Source organism: Mustela nigripes, chromosome 1 (genome assembly GCF_022355385.1).
Source record: "Mustela nigripes isolate SB6536 chromosome 1, MUSNIG.SB6536, whole genome shotgun sequence".
NCBI lineage: Eukaryota > Metazoa > Chordata > Mammalia > Carnivora > Mustelidae > Mustela > Mustela nigripes.
The window spans coordinates 68,243,862-68,258,105 of record NC_081557.1 but is presented as its reverse complement, the minus strand read 5'-3'; the positions used below and the strand labels follow the sequence as shown (position 1 = coordinate 68,258,105).

Genomic DNA, 14,244 nt, shown 5'->3' with positions numbered 1-14,244 from the left:
TTTTTTTCCTGTGAACAAAAAGTCAAGAGAGTGATACATGTTGTTTTCTCTAACAGAGTACAGCCAGGTGGAAGACTTAGGAAGAAATTAGCCACTCAACATAAAGAAAATGTCTGAGTGGCCAAGAGAGTGGATCTTAAATGTACTCACCACAAAAAAAGAAATGGTAATTATGTAACTTGCAGGTGTAGTTAACCTTGGGACAGCGATCATTTTGCAATATATAAGTATATCAAATCAACAGGTGTACATTTTTTTAAACAGGCATACATCTGAAACTTATCCAATGTTCTATGTCAATTGCATCTCAATAAAACTGAAAAACAAATCTCTGAAACCCTGCTGAGACTATATCTTACATCAATTTCTCTTTTCAGTTCTTGGTGTTTCCAAGTTGTTCTAATTCCAAGTTGTTCTAATTGAGTTGAAAGAGAGAAAGAGATAAAGGAAGGAAGGAAGGAAGAGGGGGGTGGTTAGGGAAAGGAAGGAAGGAAGAAGGAAAGAAGGCATGCATACATACATATACACATCTTGTTTCATTTCAGGAACTCCACAGAACAGGCTTGAGGCTACACAGCTAGGAACAGAATCCAGAATCACACCCTATGTGATTCCAAATTTCTAAGAAGCCCTTGGTGCTGAACACAAACGTCATTGTCCACAGCACTGACTCCTGTGATGCCGGACACTGGAGCTGATGGTAAGGTTTGCTGACCACGTGCCAGCCTCTGACTCAGGACCACCAGAATACTGGAACTTCGTGCTCTCTTCTACACAAGAATGTTTGGGAAGGTGAGTTTTCCTCTCTTAGGGAGGAAAGTGGGCTCTGCTTCCTACCTAGACTGTCAGTGTGGGATTCTAATGTGGAAGCTGGGTACAGGTTCCAGAACTGGAACTTGGAGGTAGGCAATAGAAAAAAGAATGGTCAATTCTAATTTTGGGAGTAATGATCTGAGATCTAGAACCTGATCTGGTACACTGTAGGCACTTTGGTGTGACTGGACGAATGAGCAACTAACAAATGACATCTTTCAACTTATTCCCTTGATAGTCTCTTATGGGGCCCCCTCTTTTGTCCACTCTGGTTTACACTCACAAATAAGTGAGTGGCAAATAAGGTGAATCATGAAACAATTACTCAGAATCTCCTTGCCTTTGTTGCTAAGATTAAAAGAACAAGATTTGTAAGATTTCAGAGAATAGTATATATATACACTGATAATTTATATCAACTTTTTATTTCTCTTTATGTGCACATATTTCTGGAGAGAGTATCCATAACACTTCGGTTTCTATGTGGTCCTGGCAAAAGTCTAAAAAGAATTTCTTGTTTAGAAGTTATCCTACTCATCTCTGGCCCATGAAGAGCAGATCCACTGACATGATATAAATGCTCTTTTTTGTGGGGGGAGGGCTATTACCAGTCTGGGACAAGATAAGGTAGAGGTTTAGTTGTTCATACTCACTTTCCATTCCCGTCTGTATCTTGATAACAAGTAGTTCACAAACCAGCACTGGCTTACTACTGAAGACACAAAGTAGCCTGTATTCCAGGACCTGTCCTGGTCCCAGATGAAAGAACAGGAGTGAAAAAATAGAGTGGGGAAAAAAAAAAAAAAGAATAGGAGTGAAAAATAGTGAAAAAAATAAATGGGATTCCATGTCTAGTAACACAGTTGACTTGATTTTTAAGTTGCCTCTTCCATGAAAAATAATTGATAAAATGTAAAAAAAATCAAAAAGTACAGTACAACTATCAAGAGAATAATCATTTGGCCCAAAAACATAAATGTGGGCAATAATCCAGAGAGAACTGTTGGTTTTAACCTTAGGGCATTTGCCAAATCTAGAAAAATCTTAGCTGTGGTTTTCTCAGGCTCATGAGTTGTAACAGACGGGAAATGATGCCCAGAGCTTATTCATGTGGGGAGCATGTGAGATATCCCCTCCCTGAAAATCTGAGAAAGCAAAATTCATATTCTCAGAATAAGAGTGAAACAAAATAAAATCTGCTCTACCCTCTAGTAGAAGAGGTTTTTTTTTTAAGAAAATTTTATTTGAGACAGAAAAGAAAAAGGAGCAAACAACTGTTTTGGGGGAATTTACAATCATGAGTTAACCCATCTGTCATTTATAGTCTAAATTTGCTTTACTATTTGCGCCAAAATAACCCCAAGCAATGGTTTCATTTTATAGTGGCCCTGGATTTGTGATAACCCAAAAATTGGAAGAAAGAAACAAAAATCCCTAGCGAAATCTATATTTAACCTAGGTGTCGAAGAATTTACACAAAAAATTTCATAACAAAAAAGAGCAACTTATAGCAAGAAATGAATAAGTACAAATAGGAAAAAAAAAAAAAAACTAGGAGAATCAGCAGAAGGAAAATTTAGTAAGAAGAAGCCCATAAAAATTCAATATTGAGGGGCGCCTGGGTGGCCCAGTGGGTTAAAGCCTCTGCCTTTGGCTTGGGTCATGATCCCAGGGTTCTGGGATCTAACCCCCACATCGGGCTCTCTGCTCAGCAGGGAGCCTGCTTCCTCCTCTCTCTCTCTCTGCCTGCCCCTCTGCCTACTTGTGATCTCTGTCTACCAAATAAATAAAAACAGAATCTTTTTTAAAAATTTCAATATTGAAATTGTGAGACACAGAACATAACATAATCAAAATTCTATATAAATACGTAACATAAATACATTATTATAGATGATAAAAAGAAAAAAAAGCTTTAAAATGCCTGTAATAAAAATGACAAAAAAAGCTACTTGGAAAATAATTCAGGGGTGCCTGGATGGCTCAGCTGTTTGGGCACCTGCTTTTGGGTCAGGTGGTGATCTCAGGGTCCTGGGATTGAGCGCCACATCAGGATTCCTGCTCAACAGGGAGTCAGCTTCTCCCTCTGCCTCTGCCCCTATCTCCACTATGCTCACTTGCTCTCTCTCTCTCAAATAAAAAAATAATTTAAAAAAATAGAATAATTCAGAAACATAATAAAATACCATTAAATAATTTAAAATTATAGTATAAAACATCTACTTAATAAAAAAGGAGTCAGTAAAAGATGAAGGAAAGTACACAAGAAACAGAACACAAAAGGTAAAATGGCATCATAAATTCAACTGTATCAGTATTCACATTAAATGTAAATATAAATTAAACAAGTGAATCAAAGTGTACATTGTAAGACTGAAAACCAAACAAGAACCAACTATGCTGTCTATAGCTGACACACTTCAGATTTAATTACAAATAGATTAAAGTTACAGGGATGGGAAAAGACATCCCAGACAAAAAGCAACTGAAAAAAAAAAAAAAAGCTGGAGCGGACAAAAGAGACTTTTAAAAAAATATGCATAGGGATAACAGGGACATTCTATGCTGATAAAAGGATTAATCCACCAGAAAAATAAAATAATTACAAACACATATGCACCTAATGACCAAGTACCAAATACATGAAAACAAAACTGACAGAAATTAAGAGAGAAATAGACAATATAAGTACAATAGTTGGAGACTTCAAAATCCCACTTTCGGTAATGGATAAGACAACTAGGTAGAAGGTCAACAATAACAAAAAAAGAGGACACGGGGACGCCTGGGTGGCTCAGTTGGTTAAGCAGCTGCCTTCGGCTCAGGTCATGATCCCAGCGTCCTGGGATCGAGTCCCACATCGGGCTCCTTGCTCCACAGGGAGCCTGCTTCTCCCTCTGCCTCTGCCTTCCACTCTGTCTGCCTGTGCTCGCTCTCACTCTCTCTCTGACAAATAAATAAATAAAATCTTAAAAAAAAAAAAAAAAGAGGACACGAATAATACTATGAACCAACAGGATAAACTAACAGTCATTTATAAAACACTTCACCCAACAGTAGCAGAATATACATTCTTCTCAAATGCATATGGGACATTCATTCTTCAGGATAAACCACTGCTAGGCCACAAACCTTTAAAAATTAAAAATGATAGAAATGATACAAAGTATGTTCTCTTATCACAGTGGCATGGAATTAGAAATTTATCTGTAACTGAAAGAAATTCAAGAAACTCACAAATAGGTGGAAATTAAACAACATATTTCTATGAAACCAGGATCAAAGAAGACATCAAAAGGAAATTAGAAAATACTTGAGATTAATGAAAATGAAAACACAACATAGCAAATTTTATGGGATGCTACTAAAGCAGTGAGAGGGAAATCTGTAGCTGTAAATGTATGCATTAAAAAAAGAGAAACAGGGGCACCTGGGTGGTTCAGTGGTTCAAGCCTCTGCCTTAGCTCAGGTCATGATGGGATAGAGCCCCGCATCTGGCTCTCTGCTCAGCGGGGAGCCTGCCCCCGCCCCCCCATCTGCCTCTTAGCCTACTTGTGATCTCTGTCTCTCTCTCCCTCTCTCTCTGTCAAATAAATAAATAAAATCTTTTAAAAAGAAAGAGAGAGAGAGAAATATATCTTACTGTATGGTGACTAACATAACATAATAAAGAATAATAATAAAAAAATAAAATAAACAACTCAAAACAATTACCTAAACTTTCACCTTACATCAAAGGAAAAAGAGAAGCAAACTAAACCAGAAATAAGCACAAAGAAGGAAAAAGTAAGGTTAGAGGGGAAATTAATGAAATAAAGGGAATATACAAGCAATACATGAAATTTACTAAATCAAACTTGGTCCTTTGAGAGAGCAACAAAACTAACAAATCTTCACATAGACTCACAGAGAGAGAGAGAGAGGGAGGAAGGAAGGAAGAGAGAGATAAGACAAATTACTAGGATCAGCAATAAAAGAGGGAACATTATGACTGACCACAGAGAAATAAAGAGATTTATAAAAGAATATTATGGGGGCGCCTGGGTGGCTCAGTGGGTTGAAGCCTCTGCCTTCGGCTCAGGGCATGATCCCAGGGTCCTGGGATCGAGCCCCACATCGGGTTGTCTGCTCCGCGGAGAGCTTGCTTCCTCCTCTCTCTCTGCCTGCCTCTCTGCCTACTTGTGATCTCTGTCAAATAAATAAATAAAATCTTTAAAAAAAAAAAAAGAATATTATGAACAATCATTTGCCAAGAAATTAGATAACTTAGACAAAATAGACAAATTCATAGAAAGATGAAGTAACTAAACCCACTCGAGGCAGTATGAATATATCTATAACAAGATAAAAGACTGAATCAATCAGTAACCAAAAACTATCCTCTCCCCCCCCCCAAAAAGCCTAGGATAAATAGCTTCACTGATGAACTCTACCAAATATTTAAAGAATTAATAATGATTATTTACAAACAACTTCCAAAAAGAAGAGGAGGGAACACTATCCAACTCGTTCTACGAGGCCAGTATTAATCCGACACCAAAACCAGACAAAGATATCACAGGGATAGAAAAGCCAATACCTGAGTATAGACACAGAAATCCTCAAGAAAAATATAGCAAATTAAACCCAGCAACAAATAAAAAGAAATATACACATGACTAAGTGGAATTTATTCCAGGAATGTAAAATTGGTTTAACATCCAAAAAATCAGTTAACATAATATACCATATTAATAAAATAAATAATATAATAAAATAATAAGAAAACCTATGCTTACCTCAACAGATGGAAAAAATACAGTATTTGATAAAATCTGGAACCCTTCTATGACAAAAACACACTCAACAAACTAATAGTAGAAGGAAAATTTCCCAATCTGATTAAGGGCTTTTATGCGAAATACTATAGCAAACATTATACTTCATGGCAAAACACTGGTTATTGGGGCACCTGAGTGGCTCAGTGGGTTAAAGTCTCTGCCTTCGGCTCAGGTCATGATCTCAGGGTCCTGGGATTGAGCCCCACATTGAGCAGGGAGCCTGCTTCCTCCTCACGCTCTCTGCCTGCCTCTCTGCCTACTTGGGATCTCTGCCTGTCAAATAAATAAATAAAATCTTAAAAAAAAAAAAAAAAAACAAAACTGGATAATTTCCTCCTAAGATCAGCAATAAGATAGTTACTTCACATAAAGCCTGGTTCAACATTCTAGTTTTCATTTTACAGACCCTTTCTTTACATGCTCTCAAAATTGTACCCTGGGCACGTGGGTGGTTCAGTTGCCTTCGGCTTGGGTCATGATCCTGGAGTCCGGGATCGGGTCCCACATCAGGCCCTCTGCTCATCAGGGAGCCGGCTTCTCCCTCTGCCCCTTCCCCCTTTCATGCTTATGCTCTCTCTCTCTCTCAAATGAATGAAATCTTTTAAAACAAACAATAAACAAACAACTAATTATACCCTGAGTGAGGGCCTCACCGGTGGGTTTTGGTACCATAGTCTGTGGGACTCCTGAATCAGAGAATCCTGGGAACTTCTCTTCTCCACTCCCCTGACCCTGTGGTGCAAAAGGCTTTGGGTTCCCAGCTGGAAGTTGAACAAAGGGCCCAGGCCCTTTGGTGACTCTTTAACTTGATTAATTGGCCTGTTGCCCTGGGGTATTACTGATCAAGTTTCCTCCTTGCAATCCCCACCTTTTAACTTCCTGAGTTTCTCCAAACAGGGGTAAATAGAGTAGACTTGTTTGGGGCCTTTTAATGTTGGAAAAGCAGTAGGGAGTCCCTTTGTCCCACCCAACATTAGGTAGTGCTGTATTAAATTGTTTTAACCCCATAGATATCCATTTTATTCTTTCCATTTTTTAAAATTTACTTATTTATTTATTTTAGCAACCCTTCACCCATGACCATGATATCAAGAGTCACATGCTCCTCCAACTGAGCCAGTCAGGCACCCTTATTCATCCCCTTTTTAAATGAATATCTAAAGATTCCCACCCTGAGGGGATGAGTTGAGTCTCGTGACCTACCCCTTTCTGTTTCCTCTTTGTTGCCCTCCTATCAGTACTTGGCTTTATTCGCTTTGTTTCTTATTAACTGTTCTAAAAAGTCCACCACTAGGCTAGGAGAAAGTTCCTGAATCACAGTGGAGCTTCACTGAGGGAGATTCATCAAAACGGGGGTGAGCTCTTAACAGTGCACCCTGAATCTAGCAGGGTTGGTCTGCTTTATCTGTTTTATACAGTGGTATCTCACACTAAGTCCTATTAAAAATTAGACTCTCCTCCTTAAAAAAAAAAAACCAGGTGTGAGACTTAGTCTCTTTCTTTACTTTTGAGCAAGAAGCTACTTAAGGACTCTTACACACAAGCTGAAAGATTGAGAATGGCAATATTCCATCTCCCAGCACTCAAGACCGTGCACTGTGAAAACAAGTGGCCTTCCTTAGAGTCCAAGAGCATCAACCCCAGCCCAGCAGCGATGAGATGTGCAGCCCTAAGCAAGTAAGTGGCCGCTTTGTTATCTGCAAAATGGGGGTCATAAAAGTTAACTCACAGGGCGTGTTGTGATTGTAAAATGCAGACTCTCACAGATGTAGGAAAGTATCCGGCTTAGATGGCTACATAGCAGGTTCAGTAAAATTCACCTTCTGTTTGCTGCTTTGCCCTCTTAGGGCAACCCCTACCTACTCTCCCTGCAAAAGGAATTTCTTTCCTATTCTATGGTGCAAAACCTGTTTTCTCTTTGGGTTCCAGGAAACAGAAAAGACGCTGGATATCATCCTGAACATCCTGAGCCCTCAGGTGCTATAGAAAATTATTTTATTTATTGTGTAACTTGTACACTTTCCGTTCCCTCCATATGGTTCCACCAAGAGAACATGAACTTTGTATGCTTGATACTTTATCCCTAGCAACTACTCTGGTCCCGGCGTCTCGCAAAATTATTTGTTAGATGATTGAAGATGCTTGAAGACGAGGAGGAAACTCTCCATTGCTTTTTCTTCTCTGATTAATACTGTTCCATTGCTTCACTTTTGTTGTTGTTGTTGTTGTTGTAAAGAATTTGCATTCCAACTCTTTAACATTTTTTCCCAAATGACTCAGCAATTTCGGCAAGTATGAAAGCAGATTACTAACATTAAGACAAAAAATCATTCACTCTTGTGCATTATGACACACGGAAAGCTGTATCTTGCTTACTTAGTTCAACTTGCTCACTGCGCAGAGTCTAGTCCAGGACTAGCATACATAATAAATAAAGCAAGACATTACACCCATAATCCCAAAAGAATGTAAATGGAATTTCAAGCAGAACAGCAGGTCTGCCAAAACTGATGTCTAAATAGTTGTGGTTTCTGGTTTATGATGTATGCTACATGCTTATGGAATTACTAGGCCATAAAGGACTTTGTTAAACCTTTAGAGAAGGAATTGGGTATGACTAATTTCCAGGAGTACTCTATAATATTTTCAATTATTTTATTTATTATGAAATCATAAAAAAAAAAGTTTAGAACTTTATTACTCATTCTAGAGGACTGCTGGCAAGTAAAATGCTTTCAACTAGAATAAGGCAGATGTAATGAGCAGAGACATTCGTTTCTTTTTCCAAGAGGAATTTATCTGTTAAGACTGGTAGAGCAAATACAATACGGTAAGGTATAAAAAGAAAGAAGCAAATGGATCTGTTATTGAAATTTTTAAGACTGTATCTGCCTTACTATGGATTCTTTGTTCAGATATATATGGAGCATGATAAACAGAAGCTCACTTAAAAGTGTGACTCAGAGGGGCGCCTTGGTGGCTCAGTGGATTAAAGCCTCTGCCTTCAGCTCAGGTCATGATCTTGGGGTCCTGGGATAGAGTCCTGCATCTGGCTCTCTGCTCAGCAGGGAACCTGCACCCCTTTCCCCGCTCTCTGCCTGCCTCTCTGCCTACTTGTGGATCTCTGTGTGTCAAATAAATAAATAAAAATCTTTTTAAAAAAATAAAAGTGTGACTCAGAAAATTGTAAAGTTTTTCCGGCGAGATAAACACACCACCAGGCAAAGTGGGTGCAAGGCAAGATTTATTAAAAACACTCTCCCGCGAAGTTTCAGGGCTCAGGAGAAGGGGAGCCAGGAAAGTAGTGCCGGGAGGAGGTGGGCACCCTCAGGCGAGGTTCCGCGATTCTGGAAAGCAGAGTGGTGGAAGTCGCGCCCAAAGCAGGGAGGAGGGGGCTTTTAAGGAGTCTCGAAGGAAGCTCAGGGGTCTTTTGGAAGTTTCCCTTATTCGGATATCTCGCCAGCTCGTGGGGATACCATTGGTCCACAGGAGCCTGGGGCGGGGGTCTCAGGTTCCTGCTTGTCAGGGTCCCATTGGTCCATGGGAGCCCCGGGCAGGAAGGTTTTCAGATTCCTGCTTGGGTCTTTGTTCTCCTGTCCCAGCTCAGGTCTTGTGGTGGGAACTTTCGCCATCTTAAGTAGCCCTTTCTGCCAGCCCGACAAAAATAGTGCAGGCAAAGTGTTTATGCCCTGAAGACTCAAACAGATACACGGCTAAGTGAAAATAAAGTAAGTAGTCTATCGTCAGTCTCGCTGATTTGCTTTACAGAATAAGAATTCAAGGGACGCCTGGGTGGCTCAGTTGGTTAAGCGGCTGCCTTCAGCTCAGGTCATGATCTCAGGGTCCTAGAATCGAGTCCCACATCGGGCTCCTTGCTCGGCAGGGAGCCTGCTTCTCCCTCTGCCTTTGCCTGCCTCTCTGTCTGCCTGTGCTCGCTCGCTCGCTCTCCCTCTGTCTCTGGCAAATAAATAAAATCTTAAAAAAAAAAAAAAAGGAATAAGAATTCAAGAGCAAAGCTGCCAGTACTATATGAACTAATGATCTTAATACCATATCAGTCCTTCTCAATAAATGAATAACAGGACTTGCCTGGCTATTAGTAGGGAGTTGTCTACTAAGTGTCCTGCCCCAGACAGTAGTACTGACTTAAAGCCAAGAATGGTCCCACACAGAGTTGGCCCACAGGCCATGTTTGTCTCCCAGACAGGAGTATCTTGAACCATCTTCTTTCCAGTACATCAAGAAAAAGGACAGTATTGTCAGGCCTTTAAATAACAACAACAAAGAAGAAGAATGTAGTTGTAGTTATTAAGGCTACAATAAAATCATTTCTTGGGGCATCCACGTGGCTCAGTCAGTTAAGCCTCAGACTCTTGATTTCAACTCTGGTCAAGATCTCAGGGTCAGGGTCATGATACTGAGCCCCATATCAGACTCTGCGCTGGGCATGGAGACTGCTTAAGATTCCCTCTCTCACTTTGCCTCTTCCCCTCCGCCAACCCACTTGCATGCTTTTTCTCTCACTCTCTCAAAATAATAATAATTATTATGATTATTTCTACTTATTTTTAACTGGGAGATTATGAATAAGTGGTAACAGTTCGAGGGACAAATTTAAATAACCCACCTCTTACCATATAATCCAACAATTGAGTCCCTTAGTATTTACCCAAAGGAGTTGAACACTTATATTCTCAAAAGCTGTATATGGATGTTTATCGCAGTCTTACTCATATTCAGAAGCAATCAAGATGTCCTTTGGTAGGTGAGTAGATAGAGAAACCATGGTCTATCCAGACAATGGAATATTATTCTGTGCTAAAAAGAATTGGGCTCTCAAGCCATTAAAAAACGTAGAAGAATCTTAAATGCATATTAGTAAATGAAAGAAGCCAATCTGAAAAGGCTAATACTGTATGATTCTGACCATATGATATTATTAGAAAGCCAAACTATGGAGACAGTAGAAAGATCAGCGGTTGCCGGGAGCTTGAGGGATCGGGGCTGAAGAGGTGAAGCACAGAGGATTTTTAAGGCAGTGAAACTACTCTATGAAACTGTAATGGTGCATACACCTCATTAGACATTTGTCCAGATTCATAAAATGTACAACACCAAAAGTGAACCCTAATGTAAACAGACTGGGTGATTATCAGTGTATCAGTGCAGGCTCATCAGTTGCAACAAATGTATCACTCTGGTGGGGGATATTGACAATGAGGGTGAGGGGACACCTGGGAAATCTCTCAATTTTGCTGTGAAACTAAAACTGCTCTAAATCAGAAAGTTCGGGTGCCTGGGGGGCTCAGTCATTAAGTGTCTGCCTTCAGCTCAGGTCAGGATCTTAAGGTCCTGGGATCAGCCCCATGTGGGACTCTGCTCAGCGTGGAGTCTGCTCCTCCCCCCCCCTCTCTTTCTAAAATAAATAAATAAAATCTTAAAAAAAAAACTAAAATAGAAAGTCTATCCAACACACACACACACACACAAAGGTAAAGAGCACGTACACAGAATATGCAAAGATTTAATGGAATGCTCTTCAGCAATAAAAAGGAACTATTTAAATAAAATAAGATGAAATCAGAGGGAGACAAACCATAAAAGACTCTGAACTCTAGGAAACAAACTGAGGGTTGCTGGGGGGGAAGAGGGTGGAGGGATAGGGTTACTAGGTGATGGGCATTAAGGAGGGCATGTGATGGACTGAGCAGTAGGTGTTGTATGCGACTGATGAAGCCCTAAACTCGACCTCTGCAACTAATAATACAGTATATGTTAATTAATTGAATTTAAATAAAATAATTTTTTAAGATTTTATTTATTTATTTGAAATGAGTGAGAGAGAGAGCATGACGTGGGGGGGAAGGTCAGAGGGAGAAGCAGATTCTGCATGAACCTGGGACCCCGATGTGGGACTCGATCCGGGGACCCTGGGATCATGACCCAAGCCAAAGGCAGTCTCCCAACCAACTGAACAACACAGGCACTCGAATTTAAATAAAATTTTTAAAGGAACTACTGATCCATGCAATAATATTGAAGTGGGCCAAATGCAATATGCTAAGCCAAAGAAGCCAGATTGAACGTCTACCTAGTGCTCAGTTTTATTTATGATGTTTTAGCAAAAAGCAAAATATGGCAATAGAGAACAGATCAGGGGTTGCTAAAACCAGGTGGGGTGGGGGGGACTGTGCCCAAAGAGGCAGAAGGAAAATGTAGGGAATGACGGAACTTGACCGCAAGACTTGTTTCCTGGATCCTGGAGGAGCACCGGCAGTGCCGCGCCGTCAGAATCACTGGAGTGAATTACCTGAACTAACTACATTTCGTTAGATTTCAGACATGCAAATGAGCCCAGGGAAGTGAACATCTACGATGCCTATCTGCTCAGAAATCTGTAAAACGAGGAAGCAGCCGCAAAGGCAGGCCATGGTTCCTCTTTGACATTTGCTCCGGTCAAACCAAAAGGAAGCCTTTGATGGTTCTCCCCCCTTTTTGGAAACAATCCAAAATTCTTAGCTTCATTTATAAGACTTTTCGCAATCAGATCCTTATTTGCTCTCTAGAATGGTCTCTAGCCCCCTCACATCCCTCCTGCCCCAGTACGCCCTTGTTGTCTTGTCCAGGATGACACAGTATTCCTCTAACTCACCGTGTTCTCTCATACTTAACAGGCTCTGCCTATTCTAGTTCCTCCTAAATACATCGCTTCGAAAGTGTGCTGGTAACTCCTCTTCGTACTTAAGGACTCACTCAAACATCTCGAAATCAAGGGACACTTTCCATGATCTCTGCTCACTCTCAGCACCCAAGCAGAAGTTGACAGCCCTCATCTGGGCTCCCATTATGCTTCATACATTCGAATGCTGTGCTCTGATTCTAATCAGGCCACTGAAAATCATTGCTTCGTTTGTGTCTGCTTCCAGCCTGTCATCTCCTTGAGGACAGGGACCACGTTTTTCACCTCGGTGCCTAGAGTCTGGCGTGATACCTATTACGTGAAAATATGTTTTGATTACATGAATGGCTGAGTGGGTGGATGTGGTGTATAAATGATGGCTGGATACATCAATAAAAGCTATAAAATAAGTATGTAAATGTATATTTCTCTATTTTCTCATTCATCAATAAATCTGATGGACTGATTTTGGCTTTCTAGTTATCCCACCACCACTCCCTGTTTTCAGATATGAAATGCATACCGATCAAGTTAGATTATAATAGCTGCAGAAAATAGTACATACCTGGTTGGAGGGGACTCACTTATTTTAACATTGCTTGGCTGTGGCTGTGAAAGGCAGCACCTTTCAGGAAATACAAGTCTCATGGCTTAGACAACGTCAAGATGACCAGCAAATCAGACAGTTACTATGTACTGTTCCAGTTTGATCATGGTTCTATAGGCCCACCTTTAATCTCAAAAATAGCATCAAATAGCTAAAATATAACTGTAATCTTCCTCCTCTGCATTGAGGAAAAGGAGAAGTGGCAGGGAATGGGCAGAAAAGGACGCTATGCTCTACTTAGACAATTAACAGGGACAGAGAGCTAGGCTTAGATGAATGAAGCAAAATGAATAAATTAAATAATCATGCATGAGGGAAAAATCTAATAATTAAAAAATACTTTTAAGGGGCACCTGGATGGCTCAGTGGGTTAAGGCCTCTGCCTTCGGCTCAGGTCATGATCCTGGGGTCCTGGAATTGAGCCCCACATCCGGCTCTCTGCCCAGGAGGAAGCCTGCTTCCTCCTCTCTCTCTGCCTGCCTCTCTGTCTACTTGTGATCTCTGTCAAGTAAATAAGTAAAATCTTTAAAAAAATACTTTAAAAATGTACTTTTGGCATAACAATGCTTTCTCCCATATACTCTTAAACTTATAAGTTGGTACAATATGCAATTCAAGTAATATAAATGATTATGATAAATATGCATATAATATGGTATGAAATGCAAAGCAACCAGTTGTCAGGCTGTTAGTGTTAAAACACTATTGAAGGTCAGTGCAATGATTCTGAGTTCTGCTAACTAGAACTATTGCCCACATTTGTTCATAGCTTCTAGTTACTTGTGTTTGCCTACAGTTTAAATAATACAAAATTATTAATAATAGAAACCTAATTCTAGAACAAAGACGCCTGAGATATGAACATAAATCCAGAGCTATGACTCTAGGACAAATAGCTGATATTTAAGAGCCAGACAACATTCTAGTGTCACAGTTTTAGAGAAGTTTTAGATTTCATGTAGGAAATCCATAAATCCATACCACATCAAAAATGCATACTGAGATAAAATTCTATAGACTGCTGTTAAATCCCTTTGCAAACCTTTTTTTAAGTGTTATTCAAGTTTTTCAGATTCAATCCAAGAGAGCATCTCCTGAACACAGTAAACCCTTAATCCCTAAACTTCTGGTTCTCTAAAAGCAAAGAAGTAATCAAAGCACCAGTGGGCAGCTCAGCAACATCTCTCTGGCCCCCAACACACACATACCCTTCTTCTTTCCATTCTCTCATCGCCAAAAGGATTTTGTCCAGCTTGAATTGGGGAATGTACCACAGATGGCAGAAACCTATGGTATCTTTTTAAAATCCAGTATTAGGAAATGGG

The 14,244-nt window shown here is 40.0% G+C and overlaps 1 long non-coding RNA gene across 2 annotated transcripts; it reads left to right on the top strand.

Moving 5' to 3' along the window:
* Positions 1-563: 563 nt before the first annotated feature.
* LOC132025559 (uncharacterized) lies at positions 564-12,681 on the top strand. Of its 2 annotated transcripts, none has more exons than XR_009406642.1 (3): positions 564-792; positions 7,214-7,310; positions 12,308-12,681. It is a non-coding gene; the product is annotated as an uncharacterized LOC132025559 (long non-coding RNA). The 2 variants fall into 2 exon arrangements; XR_009406643.1 differs by lacking the exon at positions 12,308-12,681 and adding an exon at positions 7,563-8,725.
* Positions 12,682-14,244: the final 1,563 nt, after the last annotated feature.